Here is a 27,802-nt window from a genome sequence, read left to right as displayed (position 1 = left end):
AACAGATACTTTACAAGGTGGGGAAACCAAACCTTTATATGCATTTCTTATTTTATAATGCTTAATTTGCTAACTTGACCATAGTAGGTTATCAGTAACTGTTGGATGTCTGCAATATCATTTGTTCTATAAAGTGAGGCACACTTCTATGTACACACTTCTGTGATAAAGAGATTGGCTTACAAGTGTAACCTACTATAGTGTAAGAACTCTCAGAGGACCTTCTCCCAGTTTGCTGTAGAAGAATAATACTGTTCCCATAATTTATAGTTTTGTTAAGAAATAATAAATCCTCTATAAAGTTGGTACAAAATAAGTGATTGGAAACTGGACCAAATACTTATTGCTACAGGAATCAGAGGGAGTTGAGGAGGTCAAAAGAGATATAATGGTTCCCAGTCAAAATGGCAGACCCAGCTAAAGCTCTAGACTGCTGCTGTACATTAGGATCTTTTAATACTTGCATAGGGGCAGGGGCCATAGAGCTTGGTCACGTTAGGCAGCTGGAACTGGACTCCTGGCAAAAAATTGAGATCCACAAAAGGGAAGAACTATTGAAAATTCTACCCAACACCCCAACTATAAGGTACAACTTGCTCCTGGGAGGGGAAGAGGAGAATTACGCTGGGAATAGGTAGAAAAGTGACATTAACACCATCCATAATAATTTTTTTATTAACTAAAAGTCATCTAATGGTTCACAATTGTTTGCTATATAATCCTCTGTACTTTTATCTAGTCTAAAAATGTTTCCAATATATAAAAACACATTTTCATGCAGAAAGTAAGACTTGAGCTCAATCCTGAAGGATGAGTAGGATATGGAAATGCAGGAATGAGAAAAACATTATACTTTTAAGCATGACTTATGTTTTATGGAAACATGCTTTATGGAAAATCCAAGAGATTAGAAAAACTAAATCCACCTGGTGGCTCCGAGAAACAGAGGTTTCCTTTTATGCAGCAGCTTACTTTCAGCTCCGTAAGGCTGTGGAAATTGCCAAGAGATTGGAGTTTCTTTGCAGAGATGGGTTCCTTGGTTTCTGCAAACACTGCTGAGGAACCACTGACTTCTGGCTCACCAGCAGTGTTTGTCAGGCAGGGTGAGCAGGGCAAGCACAGCCCTTGATTCCCACGGGCAGGATTTGGAGCCAATGGTCTATGCTGGGAACTGAGAGTCAAGGGGGTTGTGCACACACTTGAGAATTCAGTTCCCAGGGCCATGATTAACGAAGCTTGTAACTGTGGAAACAGTATTAAAGTCTAACTTCCTTAGATCGAAATGGTGTATGGAAGTGAAATGGGAACTCAAGATTTAAAATCACTCAAAATGGCAACTTTCCAAGAAGGTAGAACAGTGCATTTAAAACAGAAATTTAGACTCCCTAACTAAAATGAAGAAGTGAGTTGAAATAATTAGTTTAAAACTGCAATCATCTGGTTCATTGCATCAAACATTTGAATAATTTGCCTCAGTTCTCTGCTTGCCTGTGAAAAGCTGGATTGATTCCAGAGCACATACATGTATTTCTAACTATTCACCATAAAATAGTGATGCTAAAATACAGTACAAACAAAAAAATACATATTTGAGGGCCTAATACATGACAGACACTAGGTATGATCACAATTTGAGAAAAAGAAAGGATCCTAGACAAAACGAGAATTTTACTTCAGAGAAAATAAAATAAATATGACTTCCTATAATAAGAGGATATATGTTACCACCTTCCTCCTGGATAGATGCTAGAAATACATAGCTTCTTCTCATCCTATTAGATGAGATCATAACAACTATGATAGAATATAAATTTCCATGGCAATGACAGTGTCACAACTTCAAAGTTACCATATAACAGTACAAGATATATTTTAGTCTTATTCTAAACCCATTTGGTCATTTCTATTATTTAACATACAAATGACTGAAATTTTTAACTTTAAAAGGGATTATAATGCTCTTTCCAAAGGTAAATGCTAAGCCACTTCACAGTAATGAATAATGCAAATAGAGTTACTATCCAAAAACAAATGAGTATTTGTATTGATATTACAAATATATAAACACACAGAAAAAATAAACATAATGAAAATTCAAAGATTTCAGACTCCATCTGTATTTAAATTTATTGGACCTCTGCCTTGTAAAGAGATTCCTGAGTCAGTTCCTTTTATCTGGGGCCCATGTCCCCTCACCCACTTCTGCTTCCTCCCACAAAGGAAATACCACTGTGTAATATGACTTTCTTTCTTTGGTCACCAGACAGTCCACTAAAGTAGCTGAAGCCTATGAGCCTTAGATATAAATCAGCTTGAGGAAAATGATTAAAATGTAGTACTTGAATTTAGGCACCAGCATTATGTTTAAACTTTAAGTATGTGATTGGCTTTTAGCTATTTATATTTAAAGGACAGTTGAATTATTTTTGCCGGAGAGGGGGTCAGGTTTCAAATGTTAGTTACCTCTTGATGCTATAAGGTAGCCTGGTCTGTCGTCTGATCACCCCCAGTAAGAGTCAAGATCACACCCAGTGGCCCCATTAGGGAGAGGAAGGCCAAAAAGATGTCCTCAAAGTCCCTCAAAGAAGTCCAGTCTCGATTCCCCACAGCAACAAACAAACCCAGCTTCCTTCAGGACCAAGCCAGTCAGGAGGGATCCACTCATCTCCTTCTAACTTTAACGTGTGCTCATTGCTACTCGGGATCTCTAACGTTATTCTTGGCAAGGAGTCTCCCCTTTATGGCCAGCAGTTGGATTGTCAAGTGATCCCCAGGAATAAAAGCAAAAATTTCTCTGTCTCTGAACAAAGAAGAAAGCCCTGACCTATTGGAGGCATTTTACACCATCACCCAATCCCTTCTTATAACTCTCTGTGTTGTCCTCTACTATTACTTACATACTAATGATTTTTATTTCCATATTTCACGTTCCCACCTTTCTCAGAGTCCTACATCTGTTTCCCTCCACCTGAATGTTCCACTTATGCCTCAAACTCGGTATTACCCAAACTGAACTTATCTTTTTCCCCTCTCCTCATCCACAATCAAATTTACTTCTAATTCTATATTTAATATAATGTGATGAAGTACCATATTTTGAAATCATGTTGACTCACTCTTTTACCTTATCTTTCACCCTACCATCATAACATCCAATTAATTATCAAGTTCTGTCTATTCTACCCTCTAAAAATCTCTTGAATGTTGAATCCATCTTCTCTTCATCTGTATTTCCACCATCTTCGTTCAGGCCACTATCATGGCTATCTGGACTATTTGAATAGAATCTTCATGGGTTGCCAATCTTCTATGGTCTCTAATTCATTCCTCATATGGACCTGTGCAACATTCTGGCTCAATTAAGTCACTATTCTGCTTAAAATACTTTGAGGAAATCTCATTTTTTAATGAATGGTCCTAACTCCTTGGTTCACTGCCATTGTCCTGTCCTTCCAGTCTTACCTCCCAAACCTATCCACCATGTACATTATACTCCAGCTGTACCTAAGGTGTCTTAAACATGCCATGTCTTTTTGTATTGGGTCAGTGCGTATGTGGATCACTGGCTAAGCCTTCTTCCTTCTCTTTGGAGACTCAGGTCGAGCACCATTCTGTCAGATTTCCATGACCTCTCCTTCCCCTTCCTTTGCTTGCAGCTTTCAGTTCTATGTTGGACTTTACTTATTTTCTGTTTAAATTTTTATAACAAAAAATTCATATTTATTACAAAAAATATAAAGTACAGAAAGATACATAGTAGAAAAATGAAAGCATGCTTGTCTTCTCCTAACCTTTTATTCTAATCCTCAGAAACAACAAACCACAACAAACAATACTATTTCTTGTGTATTCTTCCAAATATTTTTGATGCATATAGAATGTAAAATAATATGTATTTATTATACATGTTTATTATTATTAAATACAAATAGGATTAAACTACACATGTTGTTCCATAAGTTGCTTTTTTCACTTAATATATAAGTCAGATATATTAACATATTTAATATATGAAATATATCTGAGATGCATTTCTGTATTCATAATATATACTGTTATTGAATATCATGTTTTGAGTCTCATCTAATAATTTCTTACTTTTAATAGTTTAGCTTATCCCATTGACTTTTATTATTTTAACAGATCTAAATGTGTTTTGTTATTTTATGTTATGCTATCTTTTAAAATTTGTTTTTATACCTCCTTAGTTTTCTGTCTTTTGCTAAGTGGTCTGGTGTTTTTTTGGTTGTTCTATATTTTTTTTTCTTCCGGTGCCTATAATCATAATGTTAAATATTGCATGATAATATATATTAAATCTTTATTTCTTGATATATAAACTTCAGAAAGTACTTATTAACTGCTGCTATGAAAAGTGAGAAAATGTACATCTCTTCCCACCAATTCTCATGATCACTTTCCAGTTTTTATAATTATCTTATTATTGTTGTCTTATTATATTTTATGGTGTTTATTATTATATTCTTTATAACAGAGACTACTCACCAAACCGACTGTCTCCTCCTGGAACCTTAGCCCGTTTATATCTTGGTGGAGCCATGTAATAGTGCTCACCAATTAGTGTAAATGAAAGTAAAGTGATACTTTCAGTCTGAGGTAGTCTTCTCCATTCTCTCCTCTCTTCCCTCTGTCTGCAAGCTGGATGGTTCCAGGATGACCCTAAGCCCATAATAAAATGGTGGCCCCATACAAAGGAAGATGCCTGGGACCCGAATCACTGCATGAAGCAGAGGCCCTGCCCAACGCTCCTCACTAAACAGTAACATGAGTTAAAAATAAACTTCTACTGCATTAAGTCACTAAAATATTAGGATCAGGTTAGCATTAGTTACACTGATGAATACATTCTGTAATTATAAGTTTTAAAGTTCTATAGCATTAGTTACATATCCAAATAGTCATGATCACGATCAGCTCTTTTTTAGAAGGGTGTACCATTCCTGAATTCTTTATTTTGATGTATCCCTTATTTAGCTGGATGTCGTTATCAAAAAAGCTTCTTTCAAGCAGGGTTCGTGAGTGCTATGTTTCCTGAGGCACTTGAGAATGTATTTATGGTGGCTTTAACAATAAACGACAATAAATGACAACTTGGCTGAATATTAAATTCTTGATTCAATCTTTATTTTTTGTCTTTGAACTCTGCTGCTATTATTCCAATGCCTTCTGGCTTTGAAAATTGCTACAAAGAATACCCTGGCCTGAGGCTAGCCTGTCTTTTGGATAACTTGCTTTTTCTGCCTGCAATCTCACAAGAATCTTTAAAGTTAAAAAACTTCACCAGGATATTGCCTTGGTTTGATAGTTTCTGCAATATAGTATGCTCTTGAAGTCTACATATACCAGATTCCTTATTTCAGAAGTATTTTCTCCTATTATATATTTGAATGATTTTTCTCCTAAATATTTTTTGGTTCGTCTTTAAGGACACATTATGCAATTTTATATTCTTTCTCTTTAGCCACATTATGTACTTATTGTCTCTTACCACTTGTATATCTTTATTCAACTGAAATTTTCTCAGGTCTGCTCTATATCCTTGTATGTTTTCAGCAGACTCTGATCTAATTCTTTTGTTTCTAATGTGATTTTGATTCTATAATGTGTGTTTTATTATTACCTTCATTTATCTTCTGAGTTGTGCCAGTGTACTCTTTGTGATGCCCTCTTTTAACTGTTTCAGACAGGAAGTGACACAAGACTTTCGTTTATAGTTTCATGATCTTGTCTATCCATTTTAAAATCTATTTTCCCCAAAGAGTTCATCTCCCTTTCTCTTTTAACATCCTCCAATAACTTTCTATTACATTTAGAGTTAAATTCAATTACATGCCTTAGAGGGCCTTACTTTATCTGGCTTCTGTTCCTCTGAATTTCATCTCCTATCTCCCTCTCAAGCCACTCCACACTTTTTCCAGTTCCTCAGACAAGCTGTGCTTATTTCCACCCCATGGCCTTGGCATCTGCCTGCCCGCTGGAGAGATGTTCAACACCACTGTATGGTGGGTCCTTCTGATCGTTCAGCTCTCAGTTTAAATGTCATCTCCTCAGAGAGGCCTTCCCAGCCTGGTCATTCCCTATCACATCCCCCTGCTTTATTTTCCTCATATCATTTATCACTATCTAACAGTTTCTTGTTTATTTTTTTTGTTTATTGTATATCTCCCTTTACTAAAATGTGAGCTCCATTGGTGTGGCAACTTGCCATTCTGGTTCTCTGTTATATCTCCAGGACCTGGAACAATGCCTGGCATTTGGTAGGTATTGAAAAAATCTTTGTGAAATGAAGGAATGTATAAATCATCATACTCAACGTTGTGTAGTTACTACATTTGACCTGTGAATGACATGTGTTTGAAAGGCGTGGGTCCATTTATACACAGATTTATTTCACTAAATATGTACTACAGCACTACCCAATGCAAGGATTGGTTGAATACAAGGATGCAGAACCTCGGATATGGAGGGCCGACTGTAAAGTTATACTCGGGTTTACGATTGCACGTGGGGTCAGCTCACCTAAGCCCTGCATTATCTGAGAGTCAAAAACTGTAATTGGAAGAATCTGAGTTCCATGATAGGGGTAGAAAGGGTTACAAAACCAGGGTTATAAGCTCTTGAGGAGGTTAATATTTGGTTAAGTAGTTCACTTGAAATGCCTAATCACTCAAAAAACATGAGTAGATTTAACACAATTTGTATTTGGCTTGTTATTAATATGCCTCTGATACTCTGACGACTACACAGTTCAGGAGGGAAAAAACAGTTTATTTCATCTAACCAATTCTTTGAAACTTGTTTCTAATAGGCAAAATCAATATAAGTTTTCTGAGTCGTGTGCTATATTGGTTGTCAACGGCACTCAAACTTAATCAGTGTAAGTGTCTATTTCTTGTGACTAATTTGAGAGTTTTAAAATTATCTTTCTAATTATAAAAATTAAATATGCTCATGATAGAAGATTTAGAAACTGCAAAGAATTAGGAAAAAGAAATAAATATTATGCATAATAGTTTATTCCGTCATCCTGAAATAAAGCTTGTGGTGCTTTTAGTGTTAGCTGTTTTCTGATATGTAGGTAATATAATGTAGAATGCATATATATATACCCATGTATATCTAATACATAGTCATACAAATATTTATCCATTTTAATGGGATGCCATAACTATCACATTTTTATGGCTTTTCTCTTTCCATGACGTTAGGAGGAAACACTTATTCCCCAACGCTGATGTTTTATTCTGTGCGGTGGCAGCTCAAATACAGTAATTGTCCTGGTGCCTTCCCTCCTCTGTCTCCTCAGGAGAGGGAAGTGACTTGTATAATTGGTGCATTTGGAATGAGATACTGGGGCATGTGTAGCTCTGTGCTTTCCTTTTGGGGTCTTCTTGCCTGTAAAGACACTAAAACCTAGTATTCTTTTTTTTTTTTTTTTTTTGCGGTACGTAGGCCTCTCACTGCTGTGGCCTCTCCCGTTGCAGAGCACAGGCTCCGGACACACAGGCTCAGTGGCCATGGCTCACGGGCCCAGCCGCTCCGCGGCATGTGGGATCTTCCCGCACCAGGGCACGAACCCGTGTCCCCTGCATCGGCAGGCGGACTCTCAACCACTGCGCCACCAGGGAAGCCCAAAACCTAGTATTCTTATTGCAAGTAGTAAAGTAAGTTGCAAAGGCTCTGTCCCTTTAGGTGAGGCCACGGTTGGCCAGTACTCCTGTGACTGGTGGGTAAATTTGCCTAAGAAGGAGAGGCAGCCATAGAAGTATACTGTCATGCTCCTAAGTCACATCTCCAGCAGCTCTATCAGCAATAAAGTTATATTTCTTATCTCCCCAGGTCTGCTTCCTCTGTCTTTCTGAGTCAGGAGAAGAGGGATGCTATTTCTTATGCCCCTCAAACACCAACTCATGGTACCACAAAGTTAGACGTTACATTGCACTCTGTTGCCCATACCCCTAAAAGGCAAAAAGGCTCTAAATCTTTTCATGTTAGTTGACCTTGATTTCAGCGTGGATATTTACAGTGGCAGCAGGGTTAGAGGAAAATCAGGTGCATGGTGCCGTGGAGTCAGGAGCAGAGCTTGCAAAAGAAGTTTGTCAACACTGCTAGATGCTGCTGAAGGTTAAGAAAAATGCAGACCAAGAAAAGTCTCTTGGATTTGTTGATGAGGACTAATTGGTGGCCTTCAAGTAGTGATTCTCAAAATGTGGTCCACAATCCACTGGAAGGCCAAGTGAGTCTTTGTTGGAACTTATCTGAAAGTGTGGGATCGTTGTGTGGATATACGGGTTCCTAGGGTACAATTCCACAGACTTTCTTTTGTCCCAAAGGGTCATTTAATGGGTTTTTTAGGGTTAGTACAATTTGATACTCATAAAATAAAATTAGTGTGTCATTAGTGTATATTGAGACTTTGAGGGGGTTAAGATGTGATTGTATACTGAAAAAACAGGCAGAACACCATGACCAATTTTTGCTGAGGACAAAGGAGAAAGATAGGATGGTAAATAGATAGAAAAATCTTTTTCCCTCAGGTGGGAGGAACTTTGAGCTTTATACTATAGCAATAGTACCTCAGGTGACTTAATCTTTCTTTTTAAGATCCTTACACTGTGATGAGCTACCCCTTTTAACACATGATATGCCGACACTAGTTTTGGTCAGAGTAATGTTTTGAGACATTTTGAAAACAATTGCAATGCCAACTTCATGAGTTTCTCATACCCTTGGCTCTGTTGTAGTTATGGCCTGCTAAAGCAATCGATCAGCTTATCAGTTAAAACAATTTATGAAGGAGCTAAATCATATTGGTAGTAAGCGAGAAAAAGTATCTAAATTTCTCATTTAGAAAGGAAAGACTTAGTGGACAAGGGAGATATTCAGGAGGTTCTTGAATTATGATCTCACACATTTAAAAGCTTTTGCCTACTCTGTTTTCTAATAGCTAGAGAGAATGTACATGACTTTAAATATTGTGTGTTTGGAAGTTGCAGGTAGGTGAGCAAATACCAAATAAGAAAACTTTGGCACACTATAATAGTTAAGAGCATGGGTTAGTAAGACAGACTTGGATTTATCCTGGGCTGAGTGGCCTTGGTCAAATTATTAACTCTTCCTGGGCCTCAGTTTCTTTTGTCTGTCAAATGGAGATGATAACTGCATCCCTTTCACAGGGATTTTGAGGATCACATAAGTTATCAGACACAAAACAGCTAAAACTGACAGATAAAAAGGGCTCCATAAACTTTGCTTAAAGATATGGATTTATCCTTCATTGATGTTAAAAACAACTAAATGATCTGCTTCTTTGGATACGCAGTACAAGGGGACATTGAGTTGCAACTTTGTTGATTAAATGAAGGTCTTATACTTATTTCTTGGAACAGTAATAATATTAATACACAAAGAAGTGGCCTGATTGGACGTCCAGTGCTTACATTTACTGATTTAACAATCAAGGAGTTTTAGCCAAAAGTCAATTAGGAAATCTAGGTCAGAGGAAATGGTCAAAACAATTTGATTTTGCTAAAGTGATATAATTTTTGGAAGAATATATACCTGAGGTTTAAGTTTAAAATAGCACATTTTAAGAAGGGTTCTTTGATTCCAGAATCTCTACTTCCATTTACTCCCTACTCCATCCACCCTTTCTAACCATGGCTGTGTGAGCCATCAGATCAGATCCCAAATTGTACAGAAGACTCCTTATAGCTACTGAATCAAATTCATATTCATCATCCTTTTCTTTTTTTCTCTCTACTACAACAAATTAAATATTAATATTGAAACAGTCAAATTTAGTGACTTAGATTAGAAGCCCTATCCTACTCATTTGAAAAGCTTTTTATAAGCTATTTATTTCTTCATTTCATTAATCTCTCTTTTCTATTTTAATAGTACCTCTTAATTAGTGTTCCCTTTCACATCCTCTAATAACATTCTTGTAAGAAAATCTTTTCTTTTGCCTTTAAAGACTCCTATACTTTAGCAATTAAGTTAAGAACTTTTATACATTGTTCCGAAAACTTTAAATTCTATATAATTTTGAGTAAACCCCCATCCTTATCATTAGCTATTTTAAAAAATCATGAAATGGTTAAGGTCTTGACTTTTCCAAGTACAAATTCAATGGAGGAGATAAGGCTTCCAAAAATTAGAAAATAACACTTTATGTACTTTTATGATACTATCATTCCCATACTTTGTGATTTTGTATCCATTTACTCTTATAAAAATATTTTACTAAAAATATTTAATAAAATAAATATTTTAATAAACATATCTATGGATGAACTAGAGGAAAACAGAGGTTTAATATAAAGTTCTTTGGAGACAGGAGAAAATCATGATTTATCCACAAATAGATATTATCCTGAGTACAGTAAACAAATATAATAGCAAGTTACTGGCTTTTAACAGAGTTTTCAAGTCTCATTATTATATGTTCAAGTCAACAGAAATTTCCACATTCATCTCCCCTGATTATGTACTGAATATTATTTCTTCTCCATTATTCTTATTCCTGTGTTCTCTTTTGGTCTCCTCTAAATTGTTACTCTCTGCTTCCTTCAGCATCTCTCATGCTGGGGCAGACACAGTAACCAAAAGCTTGAGTGGAAAATGGCTGGAATCGAGGCCAGGCAGAAACTCTCTGGACAAAAGCCCAAAGCTCAGGCAAATGTTGCCTGAAAAACGAGGTTAGACAAATTCAGGTTTCTACAACCAGCCCTGTCAGGATGACGAAATTCTAATCACCACAGCTGTGACCGTTCCATTCATGCAGCTTTTCTGAAACGGAGGAGACATTTGACTATCGTATCCAATAAGAATTGAGACCAAACTGACTTCTAAGTGGCATTTAGGGATGCCTGGAAATAGATGTCCAAAGGCAAAATAATAATCCTTCAAGCACTTTGCTTCATAGTCAAAAAGTGATACTGTCCCAAGCCACCAAGTATATAAATACTACTTTAAAAAAATGAAGAAATTATCAATCGTTACAGGCTACTGGGTACTTTATTCCAGATGTGGGTAAAGTAGGGAGATGGCTCACTTTTATTTTCATGGGCTTGTATTCAATCAACAGGAATTTATTCTTTCGGGAATTTTGACTTTTTCACATGCAAAATCTTGGACTGTGAGGTGGCAGGGAGACCACACAGGCTCTCAGACATCAGTCTGATCAAAAGGGTGGTTTGGAGTCTAACATCCCTGGAAGGACGTTATAAATTTACTTTCATTTCCATTCCCTCCATGATGTAGTTTATGTTTCACTTCAATGACTGTAATAGGATTCTGTTTTTCACTCTGCTGGTGAACCACCCAGTTCCCCAAGAAACATGGTAAAATAAAACGAGGTTTATTGGCATGTGTTGGGGGATGCAAATAAAAACTCTATGATTTAGTGTCCTTTCAACTTTTATTCTCGGTAATCTTGATTTTTCTGTCACGGTGGGAATTAACCATTTTCTGCATAACTAAAAATGAATAGAGAGAACGTGGAATAAGTTTTAGTCAATGTTCTTGTGGTTTTTTTCATCTGCAGAATGAGATGCCAAAATAATAAGTGTATAATTTTCCACAATGTGTTATTTTTGTGATTAGCACTCCGAGAACCATCTCATTTCTGGAAAATAAAGATTCTGAGTGAGGTTGTCTGCTGCATAACTTTAATGCACAGCATGACTGTGCCAATTTCATCCTGTTATTACTTCTCGATCTTCCCAGTAATACTCTTTTTTTTCCTTTCAGCATAATTGGGGTCATGGTATTTATTAGGATTGCTATATCTCTGAGCTAATTATTAAACTGTTAAACAGAAGTACATGGATGGATCAGAAAAACAAAGGAGACTATATGAATCTTATTCCTCCTTGTTACAGCTAAATATAGAAATGGCTAATATCATATAACACAATCTAGCATCAACTATCAACTGAATAATTCACACCAGCAATTTAAAAAATAAATTTAAGACTGTGGAAGCTGTAGGGAAAGATATTTTGGTGTACAAAATTAAGAAGCCACATCTTCTTTAAGGCTTTAATTTCTATTAAATGACAGATTTAAACAGGTTAGTCCTCTTCATATTAAAAAGACATTAAAAGAAAAATCACTAAAAACTTTTATTTCTCTTTAATCTAAAATCTTGCTGCTAAACCTTAAACCCCTCTTTGAAATTATTGCCAAGCCATTATTTGGCATTATTATCTCCTCATGTTTCACACTAGAGACATACAAAAAAAACCAAAAAACAAAAACCTGACAGCGCTATATTTTGTGGCAAATAGAGACTGACTTCTTGAATCCAATGATATATTTGGGGCATCTTGATGATTGTTTTCTGCAACATTGATTCAGACAGGAAGTTAATCCAATTTTATGATTAAGATGGATGGAAACACCAGATGCACTATTTTTTGACATTGTTATTCATCATCGCAGACCACAGATAAAATCAGAATAAGCCATAATTTTTTTTTTTTTTTTTTTTTTGTGGGACGCGGGCCTCTCACTGTTGTGGCCTCTCCCATTGCGGAGCACAGGCTCCAGACGCGCAGGCTCAGCGGCCATGGCTCACGGGCCCAGCCGCTCCGCGGCATGTGGGATCTTCCCGGACAGGGGCATGAACCCGTGTCCCCTGCATCGGCAGGCGGACTCTCAACCACTGCGCCACCAGGGAAGCCCATAATCCATAATTATGTACCAACACCAGAACCACTATATTATATTTAAACACTCAAACTAAATTCTTATTTTTAATGCTTGTACACCCAGAACTTCATACAATGCCTAAAACACAGTGGGAACTCAATACATATTTTTTGAAATAAACTTAAGTGAACTAAATAGTACTTTGTGAGGCTTTTCATCTGAGGATAGCACTTTCTGTACAGATTAACTAATGAATTCACACATAATTTTTAATGAGAGCCCTAATTCTTATGAGGACAGCCAAGCTTTCATAATAAGGGTCTTGGTTTACCGGTAGAAAACAACAAAGCTGAGGTCCCTGGTTGGGAATTAGATGGGGGATGTCTCCTGTCCCGCACTTACATTCATTGGTCCCCCACATACGATTACAATGGAAGATACTGACTAGTCTTTTAGTGAAGTCTACGTGCAAAGGCAGGGTCCCCAAGATGCGGTATGATAGAAAGTCTGGATTTAGTGACTAAGCCCATTGTTAGCTCCCCTTTCCTTTTCTAGTTATCATAAATGCAAGGGGTCATCTTTTCCCTAGTGTCAGTGTAGGGACTACACCAAGCAAAGCCAAGGAAATAGCTGCTCCACTCAATACCTTTTATGAAAATTTTCAGTTCTGTCCAAGTGAATGTATTTGTAATTCTATTCTCTTTAGGATGGATACAAAATTTTTTATAAGAAACTTCTTGTGATGGTGGTAAGGTCTTTACTGTTCAGAGATATTGAATAATTGCATAGCATTTAATTTTAATTTCAAACTTTGAGGCTAAAGCTGTTTCCCTGGATATCACAAAGATTCTCTGCTGACTTACACGCTCACAGGAACAGATACAGACAGAAATCGCAATATTCACCCTCTTAACCTAGCACTGTTAATGTCATGAAAGATTCTCTTACCTGTTTGGAAATTGACTGGATGTTGTGGTAAGTTCGACTTCCATTTGCTCTCCTTTTGTTATTTCCTCACCTTAGCAAGTTGGACTAATCGTAAAGCTTTCTAAGCTCACATGCTGAGATGAAGCCTCATTCAGTCACCTGGAGGTAACTGCCCGGTACTATTTCTAGAGACATTGCTGATCCCAGGCCTACTGCAGCAGCCTGTGCAGTCCCAAGAGGTACCCCAGGTGCTTGCTGTTTCAACAGTTTGTAAGAATTGAAACGCATGATTTTTTTTTTTCATGGCCATTAGCAAAACAATAATATGAGCACTCTATGGGCTATAGACAAGGTGAGTTGCATGAAGAGTTTTTTTTTTTTTGTCTTTTAAAAAAATATATGTTCACAAGATATTTTCATGATAAAGTTCTTCTAAAAGTTTCACTATTTCCTCCAAAATTTCCTACTCTGTGCTAGGGAATTTACAGATATCTCATTTCAACCCTCACCAGGACTTAGAGAGCAGGCATTATCATTAATCTATTAATTGATAGGGAAATTAAAGTGATTTAGGCAAAACTCAAGTAATGAATGTGGTGTTCAAATACAGGTTGGTCTGATTCCATAATTGATAATTTTTTCCACATTACACCATATGCACACCATTATGCTTTAACACAGAGGGATTTCAGATAAATGATTATTGTAATTATTATTAGTGAAATATTTGATTTAAAAAATAGGAGAGAATGAAGATAATTTCAAGATATGATCTCTGTCTTTAAGGAGCTATCAGTCTGTTAGAAAGAGCGTAGTTGAAACAGTATAGGGATTCCATAAACTATGGCCACCAAGATATGTGGCATAACATTAGCAAGGTTGGAATAAAACTTAATCATTTATACATTATGGGAGGCATGGGAAATTTTTTTTTAAGGCAATAGGGTACTGTCAAGAGTCTTAAAAATGTTCATGATCTTTGATCCAGTAATTCCCCACCTGAATATTTATCTTAAGGAAATGATTTCAATGAATAAAAAAATAAATAGGCACAAAGATTTTCTTTGCAGTATTATAGTAAAAAATCAGAAGCAACTTAAAGGAACATTGGTGCAAATGGATAAATATATTATGGTACATCAATGGTAGGTAATTATTGTATAATTCTCTCTCTCTTTCCTGCATCATTAGCTCACCCTCTCTATCATGTCTTTCTAATCTGCTTTCAAATGTGCTACAATATTTCTTATATTAAAACAAAAGTCAAACTGAAAGATCTCCTTGTCCAGCTATCACCGCTTTTCATTATTCTCCTTTCAAACAAAGGTCTAAAAAGAGTTGTCCGTATTCACTTCTTCCAGTTCCTCTATTCCACCTCCCTTCTCCCTATATTGGCTCCTGCTATATTAAACCAGGATTGTTGAATCCAGTGGTCAATTCTCAATCTCCATCTTGCTTTACCTATGAGCAGCCTTCGACACAGATAATTTGTTCTTCTTCCCTGATGTTCTTTCCTCACCCGGCTTCCAGGATGCTACATCTTCATCTTCCTGACCTCTCTATACTGGAGGGCTCAGTCCTTAATTCTTCATGTCTTCTTTTTCTTCTAAACCACAGTCTAAAATTAATCAGGACCTCGCCCTCAGAACTCAAGTCTTGTATACCCAGTTGCATACCTGACATATCCACTTAGATGGTTAACTTGAGCTTGTCGACACTGAGCTCTTGATTCCTACCCTACCCACCTCCACCCCAAATCTGTTCCTCCTTCAATTTTCTTCCTCTTCACAACTGGCAACTTCAATCTTACTTGTTAAGAAAAACAGGTGTTATTTTTGCCTCCTTTCTTTCTCTCATGCCCTACAATTGGTAACTCCAATTGAACAATATTCAGAAGACCACTTCTCACCACCTCCACCATTACCACCCTAACTCCTATCATCTCTCACTAGGGCTATGGCAATAGCCTCCTAACCAGTCTCCTTGTTTCCACTCTGACTTCTAGAGTTGATTTTCTGTGCAAAGCCAAAGTAATTTTAAACCAAATTAGATCATGTCAGGACCTTCCTAAAACCACTCCAGACTGAAGACTCTTTTCCAGCAGAAAAGATCTTCTACATCTAAAGATATAAAGGAACCACAATGAGATGGGTAGGAAAGGTAGAGATGCGATATGGACCAATACCCGCAGGGAAGTGACCCACAAAAGGAAGAAAAATCACAATTTCAGAGGCTCTCCTAAAGGATCGAGGGGTCCAAGCCCCACATCAGGCTCTCTAGCTTGGGGTTCTTGCACTGGTAAGACAAACCCCAAAATACTTGGATTTGAACACCAATGGGGCTTGCTTTCAAGACAGCTAGAGGGCTGTAGGAAACAGAGACACCATTCTTACAGGGCACACACAAAATCTCACACACTCTGAGACCCAGGACAGAAGCAGTAATTTGAAAGGAGCCTGGGTCAGACCTACTTGCTGATCTTGGAGAGCCTCCTGGAGAGGTGGGAAGCAACAGGGACTCACCCTGCAGGATAGATGCTGGCAGAAGTCATTTTGGGGAGCTCATTCCACCACAAGGACACATGCTGGCAAGCACCATTTTGGAATCCTCCCTATAGCTTATTATAGGGAGGGGGTCTGGCCCCTCCTGGGGTCTGGCCCCACCCACCAGCTGGTTGGCACCAATTCCGGCAGCCCCCAGGCAAAGGAGCTGGCCACATAGGAACACAGCCACACCCACCACCAGGCCAGCTGCCTTGGGTCCCTTTGAGCCCCCCAGTTGTCCCAGAACCCCACCTTGTCCCCCAGAGGGCCCAGGACTGGCTCCAACCACCAGCAGGTCAACACCAGCTCCAAGACCTCCACAGCTCTGCAGCCAGCTACACTGGGACCCAGTCCACCCATCAGCTGGCTGACACCAGCCCCAGTACCTCCCCCAGGCCCCGTCCCTGCCCACCAGCAGGCCAATACCAACTTCAAGATCCAGGCCCATGGCCAGCTGCTCTGTGACCAACACCACCCACGAGTGACCAGCAGCCTCTGCACAAGGCAGGGCCTGGCAACCAATCAGGCTGGGAGCCAGCATCAACTACCAGTGTGCCCACAGTAGTTGCCCTGCCACAGCAGAAGGGCCCATGCAGCCAACAGAGGGGGCACCCCAAGAACATATAGTTCTGATGACCACAATGGATTCCACTGCTGGACCCCATAGGATATCTCCTACATAAAGTCACTCATCCAAGATCAGGAAATATAACTGCTTTACCTAATATATAGAAATAAACACAGAGAATTAGGCAAAATGAGGCAATAGAGGAATATGTTCCAAACGAAGGAACAAGATAAAACCCCAACAGGAAATCTAAGTAAAGTGGAGATAAGCAATCGACCCGATAAAGAGTTCAAGGTAATGATCAAAAAGATGTTCAATGAATTCAGGAGAAGAATGGATGAATGCAGTGAGAACTTTAACAAAGAGTTAGAAAATATAAAGAAGAACTAAACAGAGCTGAAAAATACAGTAACTGAAATAAAAAATACACTAGAAGGAATTAACAGTAGATTAGATGATACAGAGGTACAGATCAGGAAATGAAATCACTCAAGCTGTACAGAAAAAAGAAAAAAAGTAAAAAAAAAATGCGAACAGTTTAAGAGATCTGTGGGACAACATCAAGTACACTAACATTCACATTATAGGGGTCCCAGAAGGAGAAGAGAGAGATAAAGGGGCAGAGAACATATTTGAAGACAGTAGCTGAAAATTTCCCTTGCCTTGTAAAGGAAACCAACATCCAGGCCCAAGGAGCACTGAGAGTTCAAAACAAGATCAACCCAAAGAGGTCCACACCAAGACACATTGTAATTAACATGGCAAAAGTGAAAGATAAAGAGAGAATCTTAAAAGCAGCAAGAGAAGAGCAACTAGTAATGTACAAGGGAACTCCCATAAGGCTATCAGCTGACTTTTCAGCAGAAACTCTGCAGCCCAGAAGGGAGTGGCATGATATACTTAAAATGATGAAAGGAAAACATTTACAACCAAGAATACTGTATCTGCAAGGCTGTTACTCAGATTTGAAGAAAACATAAAGAGTTTTACCAACAAGCAAAAGCTAAAAATGTTTAGCACCATGAAACCAACTTTATAAGAAACGGGACTTCTTTAAGAGGAAAAGAAAAGGCCACAAGTAGAAACATGAAACTTATAAAGGGACAAATCTCATTGCAAAAGGCAAATATATAGCAAATGTACTAGAACAACTACTTATAAAGCTAGTAGGAAGGTTAAAAGACAAAAGTAGTAAAATCATCTATATGTAAAATAAGTAGTTAAAAGGTACACAAAACAAAAATATGTAAAATATGTCAAAAACATTAAATGTGAAGTTGGGGGAGAGTAAAAAATGCAAGGTTGTTAAAATGCCTTCAAACTTAAGAGATCATCAACAAATAATCATATATAATTATAATTATTATGTTATATATAATTATATATAATATATAATTACATATAAACATCATGGTAACCACAAACCAAAAATTTATAATGATAGACACACCAAAAAGAGCAAAGAATCCAAGCATAATGCTAAAGATTGTAATCAATCACAAGGGAATAGAGCAAAAGAAGAAGAAAAGAACAAAAAAGAACTACAAAAACAATCCAAAAACAATGAACAAAATGGCAACATGTATATACCTATCAATAATTACTGTAAATGTAAATGGACTAAAGGCTCCAATCAAAAGACACAGATTTGATGAATGAATACAAAAACAAGACCCATCTGTATGCTGCCTACAAGAGACTCACTTCGATCTAAAGACACATACAGACTAAAAGTTAGGGGATAGAAAAAGTTATTCCATGCAAATGGAAATGAAAATAAAGCCAGAGTAGCAATATTTACAACAGACAAACTAGACTTTAAAACAAAGACTGTAACAAGAGACAAAGAAGGACATTACATAATGATAAAGGGATCGATCCAAGAAGATATAACAATTGTAAATATATATGTGTCCAACATAGGAGCACCTAAATACATAAAGTAAACATTAACAGACATAAAGAGACAGTAACACAATAATAGTAGGGGACTTTAACACCCCACTTACATCAATGAACAAATCATCTAGAGAGAAAATCAATAAGGAAATACTGTCCTTAAATGACACATTATAGCAGATTGCTTAGTAGACATATATAGAACATTCCATCCAAAAAGTAGCAGAACACACATTCTTCTCAAGCACATATGGAACATTCTCCAGGATAGGTCACATGCTAGGCCACAAAAAAAGTCTCAGTAAATTGAAGAAAACTGAAATCATATCAAGCATCTTTTCTGACCACAATACAATGAGACCGGAAATCAACTGCAAAAAAAAAAAGTGCAAAAATGTGGAGGCTAAACAATATGCTACTAAACAATGAATCAATCACTGAAGAAATCAAAGAAGAAATTAAAAAATACCTGGGGACTAATGAAAACAAAAACACAATGATCCAAAATCTATGGATCACAAGCCTACCTCTGGAAACAAGAAAAGTCTCAAATAAGTGAAATAAAGACTAAAAAATCAATAGAAAAGATCAATGAAACTAAGAGCTAGTTCTTTGAAAAGATAAACAAAATTGATAAACCTTTGGCCAGACTCATCAAGAAAAAAAGAAAGAGGGCCCAAATCAATAAAATCAGAAATGAGAAAGAAGTTACAACTGACACCACAGAAACACAAAGCATCATAAGAGATTACTATGAACAATTATATGCTAATAAAATTGACAACCTAGAAGAAATGGACAAAATCCTAGAAATATACAATCTCCCACGACTGAACTAGGAAGAAATAGAAAATATGAACAGACCAATTACCAGTAATGAAACTGAATCAGTAATAATAATAATAAAAAAACTCCCAACAAACAAAAGTCCAGGACCAGATGGCATCACTGGTGAATTCTACCAGCATTTAAAGAAGAGTTAACACCTACCCTTCTCAATCTATTAAAAAAAATATTCAGAAGAAGAAATGCTTCCAAATTCATTCTTCAAGGCCAGGATCACCCTGATACCAAAACCAGACAACAAAAAAGTAAATTATAGGCCAATATCATTGAAGAACATAGATGCAAAATTCTCAACAAAATATGAATATTACCAAACCAAATTCAACAATACATTAAAATACACTTTAATGGAAATACATTTCCCTTGATCAAGTGAAATTTATCCCAGAGATGCAAGGAGGGTTCAATATTCACATGGCAATGTGATACACCACATTAACAAACTGAAAAATAAAAGTTATATGATCATCTCAATAGATGCAGAGAAAGCATTTGACAAAATTCAACATCCATTTATGACAAAAACTCTCAACAAAATGGGTATAGAGAGAACATACCTCAGCATAATAAAGGCCATATATGACGAGTCCACAGCTAACATCATACTCAATGGTGAAAAGCTGAAATTATTTCGTCTAATATCTGGAACTAGACAATGACGTCCACTCTCACCACTTTCATTCAACATAATAGTATTGGAAGTCCTAGCCACAGCAATCAGATAAGAAAAAGAAAAAGAAATAATAATAATATATATGATAATATGTATGACAGAATATTACTCAGCCATAAAAATGAATGAAATCTTGCCATTTGTGACAACATGGACGGACATAGAGGGTATTATTCTAAATGAAGTAAGTCAGACAGAGAAAGACAAATACTGTATGTTTTACTTATATGTGGAATCTAAAAAACAAAATCAATGAACAAACACAACAAAACAGAAAGAGACTCATGTATACAGAGAACAAACAGGTGGTTGCCAGAGGGGAGGATGGTGGGGGCGATAAGAGAAATAGCTGAGGGAGATTAAGAGGTACAAACTTCCAGTTGCAAAAAGATGAGTCTCAGGTATGGAATGTACAGTGTGGGGAATGTAGTCAATAATTATACAATATATTTGTTTGGAGACAGACGGTAACTAGCCTTATCCTGGAGATCATTTTGCAATGTATAGAAATATTGAATCACCATATTGTGTACCAGGAGCTACCCTAGTGTTGTTGGTCAATTACACTTCAAAAACAAACAAACAAACCCATGGAAAAAGGGATCAAGTTTTTGGTTATCAGAGGTGGGGGCTTGGGGGAGGTAATCAAAAGGTGCAGCCAGTTATAAGTAGGTGCAGACTTCCTAGTACTTATAAATAAGTACTAGGGGTGTAATATACAACATGATAAATATAATTAACTGTGCTGTATGTTATATGAGAAAGTTGTTAAGAGTAAATCTTAGTTCTCATCACAAGGAAAACATAGTTTTTTCCAACTCTTTTATTTTGTATCTATAGGAGATGATAGATGTTCACTAAACTTGTGGTAATCATTTCATGATGTATGTGAGTCAAAAAGTCATACAGCACACCTTAAACTTATACAGTGCTGAATATCAATTACATCTCAAAAAAACTGGAAGGAAAAATTTAAAATAATAAAAAGTAAACCCCTCCAGAGTTCCTGCTTGATCTCCCTAACAGCATCCCTCCTCCCCATCCCACATCCACTTCTGACCCATCCCAGCCACCATCTTCCACTACTCTTTCTCTTATTTTACTCTTCACATCCTGATCTTCTTGCTGCTCTTCAAACACAGCAAACTCCCTCTCCCATCACAGCCTTTACATTTACTATCTCACTGTTAGGAACCATATGCGGGGCTCACACCCTCATTTTACTCAGATCTCTACTCAAATACTACCTTTTCAAAGATGCCTTCCATAATCAGACAATTTTAAAATATCATCTTGTCTGTCACTGTCTGCCTCCTTACCCTGCCTGCTTTTTTTCCCTCAGCACTTTTCATCATTGATATATAATACTCTCTCCCTTCTAGGAAGTATTACTCAAGATAGCAGGGATATTGGCTATTTTGCTTCCTGATGATTCAGAGTCTAGACAATGACTAGCTTATGGCAGAAGCTCAATAAATATCTTTTGAATGAATGAATAAAGCAGATGCATAATTTAAGATTAGGTAAAATAAGCGTAATGCAAAGTATGGTATGCTTTATAACTATATAAATATGTTAAGATTTGTAAAGTGGTACAAAGATATTAAAATAATTCTGAGTAATGGTTTTTGAATAAAATTTTACAATGTTGGGCTAATTTCCAAGATTTTTAAAATATAAAGTCACCATGTATATCTGGGAAATGATATCAGTCAACGGTTACAGAGAATGCAGTTGCTTTTTTTGAGAAATGACTAGCTTCAGCCACATATCTCAGAGGAAAATAACCACAGTGATTTCAGAGTTAATACCACTCATATACATTTGAACATTATCTCCTATTCAGTATAGCACACAAGATAAGTGCAGCAATTCAGAGTCAGAGGGTCTGGGTCTGAAGCGTAGCTCTTCCACTTAATAACTAGATGACTTTGCTGTACTTTCTTAACCACTATCAAGGTCAGTATTTTGTAAGACGATTTTTTAGAGCAGTTTTAGTTTCGTAGCAAAATTGAGTGGAAGGTACAAAGATTTCCCATATATCTCCTACAAACCCCCCCACATGCATAGCCTCCACCATTAACAACACCCCCCAGAAAGGTACACTGGTTACAACTGATGAACCTACATTACACATCATTATCATCTAAAGTCTATAGTTTACATTAGGGTTCACTCTTGGTGTTGTATATTCTGTGGGTTTTGACAAATGAATAATGACATATATACACCATTACAGTATCACAGAATATTTTTACTGCTCTAAAAATCCTCTGTGCTTCATCTATTCATCCCTCCCTTATTCCTATCCCCTGGCAATCAATGAGCTTTTTACTGTCTCCATAGTTTTGCCTTTTCCAGAATGTCATATAGTTGGAATCATACAGTCTGTAGCCTTTTCAGATTGGCTTATTTCACTTAATAATATGAATTTAAATTTCCTCCGTGTCTCTTCATGGCTTGCTGGCTCATTTCTTTTTAGCACTGAGTGACACTCCATTGTCTGGATATACCCACATTTATTTATCCATTCACCTACTGAAGGATATCTTGTTTGCTTCCAAGTTTTGGCAATTATGAATAAAGTTGCTATAAACATCCATATGCAGGTTTTTGTGTTCTGTGTCAGTTTTTTGTACATATCTTGGAGGTCTGCTAAGGGGATTAATTGAGATAAAGCTTCTAAGATGTTTATCATGTTGTCTGGAACCTAGTAAGCATTCACTAAATATTACCATTATTTGTTTTGCTATTTTAAAGCTCGGCAGATATTTTTGCCTTTATTTCACAGACAAGGAAACTAAAATTAAAAAAACCTAAATGACAAACAAAAAGTGGCAGAACCAGAGCTCATAACCAGGACTTCCTACTGTAACTTCAATTGTTCTGTTATGTCATGTGTCTATTCTGCAGGAAGCAAGCAGATGTAGACCCACTCTGCTTAGTATGGAAAATGATGCTTTGTCTCTTTGTGAACTTTCCTGTTATATCTCTTATTAAGATTATAATTTACCCTAGATTTTATATACCTACTAACTCCTATATCACAGGATAATCACATTTCCTTACTAATGAACTATTTAACAATGAAGAGATGAGAGAGGAGAGGGTGACTAATTCAGTGAGCTATGTTGTCTCTAGATCACTTCATAGGTACCAAAAGAAGATTCTGGAAGCATACATGGAAATTTAAAAATCCACATGTAATCACATTATTGAAAAATCTTTGTAGAAGATGTTGGTTGAGAAACTTAGTTGCCAAAAATATAGAACTAATATGAGAGGGACCACGGCTTGAAATAATGATATGTGCATCTGGGGATTCAGGAAAATCTGGCATAATTAGAAAACGGATAAGCTAGAAATAACCTTGTGTCTTTTCTATTTACATGAGAGCCTAAAAAGCTTCTTGGGGCAAAACCTCTAGTAGGGGAAATGGGGGTTGGGTCTCAAGAGAGGGATTTAAGGACAATGGACTTGGGTGAAATGGAAGAGGAGGAAAGAGGAATTTAGGTTTAGACTTGTTCCAGTACCCTGGGGAAATTAAGCCTGAAATAACAAAACATCATTTTGGGCACATACATAACCGAGGAACACACAAGAATGGCGGAAGCAAGGCAGTAGAGGAGTCCCCTTCCTTTGGTGTTACACAGAACACAGCTTCAGCCCACGGAGGGCCCATACAGTAGTCAGGTCACATGGGTCCTCAGTCAGGAGACTCGGGGCCTTGAGCATCAGCAGCAATCAGACAACAGTGTCCTTGGCACCATTATCAATGGCATTAGCATCAGTAGTGGAAGCTTCCATACAGACACAGGCAGATATCACCACTGCCAACAGCTATGGCTACTTGGAGACACAAGAGACCCCAGAGCAGGTGGCCCCAGGGAGCAAGGGCAGGAGACATCTGTTCTGAGTATGTCATGCAAAACTAGAACTGTGCTTAAGAGAAAAAGGTAAATATCTTCTAGGGAGTCTCAGCAAATATGAAAGTTGAAGAAGAGAATTGAAGAAGATAGAGATGCGGTAACAGTATTTATGTGCATGAGGAGGTGGGCAGCAGGGAGAATGCCAATAATTTCTATTACAATGCAGGTCTTATCACCATGCTGGTAAGACTAGGGCAATATGGGTTGTTTTTTTTTTTAACTTTTATTGAAGTAAAGTTGATTTAAAATGCTGTGTTAATTTCTTCTGTACAGCAAAGTGACTCAGTTATACATATATACATATATATGTGTATATATATATTCTATTTCATATGTTTTCCCTTATGGTTTGTCACAGAATATTGAATATAGTTCCCTGTGCTATACAGTATGACCTTGTTGTTTATTCATCCTATATATAATAGTTTGCCTCTGCTAATCCCAAACTCCAAATCCTTCCCTCCCCTACCTGCCCCCCGCAAATATGGGTTTCTTTTGGCTTTTTTTTTGGTTTGCCACATACTCCAACATTCTATTCTCTGTCACTTTTCAACTGCCTCACTCTTTTTCATCATTTGGATCTCAATTTAAATGATGCTTCCTTAGGGGTTCTTTTGTTACAATCCCCAATTTAAATTAAACTTCCTATTTCCCAAGCTGAAATTGTTTCTAAATATGATAACTATTATAAAGTACCACTCAAAGTCTCTAGAAAGTTCAAGCAAATAATCAGGATGTTGGAATAGCCTCCAACAGCATAATAAGAGGTGAGATAAATCTTCGATGATTTTCTAACAAACCATGAATGAAAATTTCATTCCAGAATAACATAAAATAAATCCACTGAATTGTGAGAATAAATTCATGTTTGTGATTAACTCATCAGAATTCTTCTGAGTATATTATTTGTCAATTTTGTATTACCATATGATAAAAATATAGCTGCATCATTTATTATCTATACACCTCATTAGAGTGTATATATCATTTATTTGTATTACATTAAACTAGAGAACTATATGAAAACCTCAAAGTTTATTATTTCCTTTACTCCAAATGCATTGACAACGTTTCATGATTTATTAACATCAGTAGAATCATTCTTGATATAAAAAGAAAACAAAAATCTGAAGTATTTCTGGTTATTAAATGTATTTTATTTGACGTACTTTCTTTACAGTGTTCAGTTTTTGAGTACTGCTGGCTGTCATGTATTTTGAGGAAGGCGATTGCTAAATAACAAATTTCCAAAAATATTTTATAGAGTCCTGTATATCCAAAATGTGTTCAGGACATTTTTAATAACAGATAATCTGTCTTTTGGTTCATTTGAACATCCTGACATAGGCACAATAAAAGTGAGTTTATTTGAACCTCACCAGAGTATACAGATTTTTTTACATGACAGTGTTCTCAGCCTTGTGAAAAAACATTGACTCTATGATTGTGAATTAGATATTATCAAGTGCCAATTTGTATCACTAAGGTAAAAATGGTATGTGATTTATAAATGTTTTGGTTTAATATAATCAGTAATTTTATCAGTGCTGAAGATAATCATAAAAACTAAGGAAAATTACGTGCAGAACAATAAATTTATTAGACTCTTGCCATGGATCTGGAAATGAATTACTGAGGCAGAAAACATCTCTCTTCCATTTGAGGATTCACACTGCTAGGGGATCATAATAGGCATTAAGTAAACTAAAAACTAAATTAGCTAAACACCACATAGGCTGGGTCTCCCCATTTTAAAAATCTAGTTTGATTTTTAAAAATGTTGACTAAGTTGTCTAATCAAGATCATAAAGAACATATAAAAATAAGCAATAACTTATCAAGGAGTATGAATACGTCAAGTCCCTCTCTTTGCTCTTTCCTACTCTTTATTTTTTCTCTGAGTCTGCTGCTTGTTTTGTTCCCCTGTCTTGGAGTGGATGTTTACTTGATTCACTCAATAAATATTTATTGAACTTCTAATATATGCCAAGCACTGGATACATTGAACATACAATGGTTATTAAGGCTCCATCTCTGCCCCCACAGTCCTTTCCTGCTCTGATCGAAGGCAAATCCCTCCACTTATGCTCCCATCCCCTGTCGTATTCTTGAGAATTTTGTTCCTCTTCTGTCTTCTGCATTATCAGTTCCTGTCTCAGTACCGGATTATTCCTATAAACATATAAATATGTACAAGCCATCTTGAAAGTTAAGCCTTCATAGAGTCCATATCTTTTTTTTTTAAGTTTTTAATACTTTTATTCAACAAACATGTAGACCTTAGTGTGGGCTGATACTGTTAGTGTTTTACAATGATCAGCCCTTTCAGTTCTTATGAGAACCTGCGACGTAGATACTATTATTTTTCCTATTTGGCAGATGAGGGAGTTGAGGCAAACAGAGGGCACGTGATTTCTGTCCAAAGTCACAAATCTAATTAGTAAAAAATCTAGGATTCAAACCCAGGTTCCTGCTCCAGAATCCATGCTTGTGAGCCTTCTGCTTTGCTGCTTCTAGGGGACAGTTGGAATAGACATGATATAAACAAAGATTCAGTAAGGCGCCTAAGCATTATGAACCTGAATGTTTTCCCGTTGAATCTTTAGCTTTTTATTGGCTAAGATGTAAAAATATCTTCAGAGCATTAAAGTCTGGCATTTGACATATTCCTATTTAAAAAGAAATTGAAACAATTTTCAATTAGTGAGGATATGCGGGAGGACTCTGCCCTCCATGTGCACTTGTTGGGACCAACCTTGCCTGGTCTGTGCACTGGGGACTGGAGACAGTCCGCTACCCACTAAGGGTCTCCAGGAGGAGCACATGCTTGGGACATGATGGGTCCTCAGGGCTGAATGAATAAACGCCACACCTTATCCTTCCATCCCACAAGGGGGGCTTGATTCAAGTACTGGGGGAAGACAGCTTAGTCCTGCTTCTAGTGGATCCCGAGATCCACCCTTCAGTCTCTCATGGGCCTTTCAACTTCAACCCTGCTTCACTGTACCCTTTCCTTCATGTGGCTTTTACCAGTTCCACCTTCCGGTTTCACCACGCCTTTATTGTCTTCTACTTTCTAATCATTTAGTTAACATATACCTTATTTAACTTATATCTATTGGGCAACTACCATGAACAGGCACTACACTTACAGTTTCATTTTAACCCTCATAGAATTACAGAAAACTCCTAAGTCATCTCAGTTTATGTCATGTGCAAACAACTGTGTCAACCAAATATTCCATGAACTTTTATAAGAGGATTCATTAGTTTCCTATGGCTGCTATAACACATTACCACCCAGTTGGTGGCTTAAAACAACACCTCATCACCTCTCTTTCTCTTCTACTCAAATCTCCCTCAGCCTCTCTCGTTTAAGGACACTTATGATTATGCTTAAGGCCCCTCTGGATAATCCAGGATAACTTCTCCATCTCAAGATCCTTAATCTCATCTGCAAAGTTCCTTTGGTCATATAAAGGCTCATTCACAGGTTCCAGGATGCAGATATCTTTGGGGCCATTATTCAGCCTACCATAGATGCCCAAATAGACTTATTTATATTTCTAAGAGTAAGATATCCATTTTCGTGCTCAGTGGACAAACCAAAACCACAAAATGTCAACTGACGTTAAATCTACACACCCAAAAGATAAAGTCAATAACGTGTTTCCTCTTTTTAGTAAAACAGACAGTCTGAATGCAATTAAGAATCATCACAGTTGAATTATGTAAGGAG

At 36.9% G+C, this 27,802-nt stretch overlaps 1 protein-coding gene across 8 annotated transcripts in view; it reads right to left on the bottom strand.

Moving 5' to 3' along the window:
• Positions 1–27,802, bottom strand: part of PTPRR (protein tyrosine phosphatase receptor type R) — a 259,427-nt gene that overhangs the window by 118,091 nt on the left and 113,534 nt on the right. Inside the window, exon 1 of one of the 8 annotated variants that reach the window (XM_073789234.1) lies at positions 20,019–20,037. The exons of 6 other annotated variants lie outside the window; for them this stretch is intronic. The gene's annotated coding sequence lies outside the window, so the exon portion shown is untranslated. Of the gene's footprint in view, positions 1–4,506; positions 4,511–20,018; positions 20,038–27,802 lie in introns of those variants that run through there. One more of the 8 variants, XM_073789235.1, reaches the window with a different exon arrangement.

This window comes from Tursiops truncatus, chromosome 11 (genome assembly GCF_011762595.2).
Source record: "Tursiops truncatus isolate mTurTru1 chromosome 11, mTurTru1.mat.Y, whole genome shotgun sequence".
Lineage (NCBI taxonomy): Eukaryota > Metazoa > Chordata > Mammalia > Artiodactyla > Delphinidae > Tursiops > Tursiops truncatus.
The sequence above is the reverse complement of the archived record's forward strand: the minus strand, read 5'-3'. Positions and strand labels throughout refer to the sequence as shown.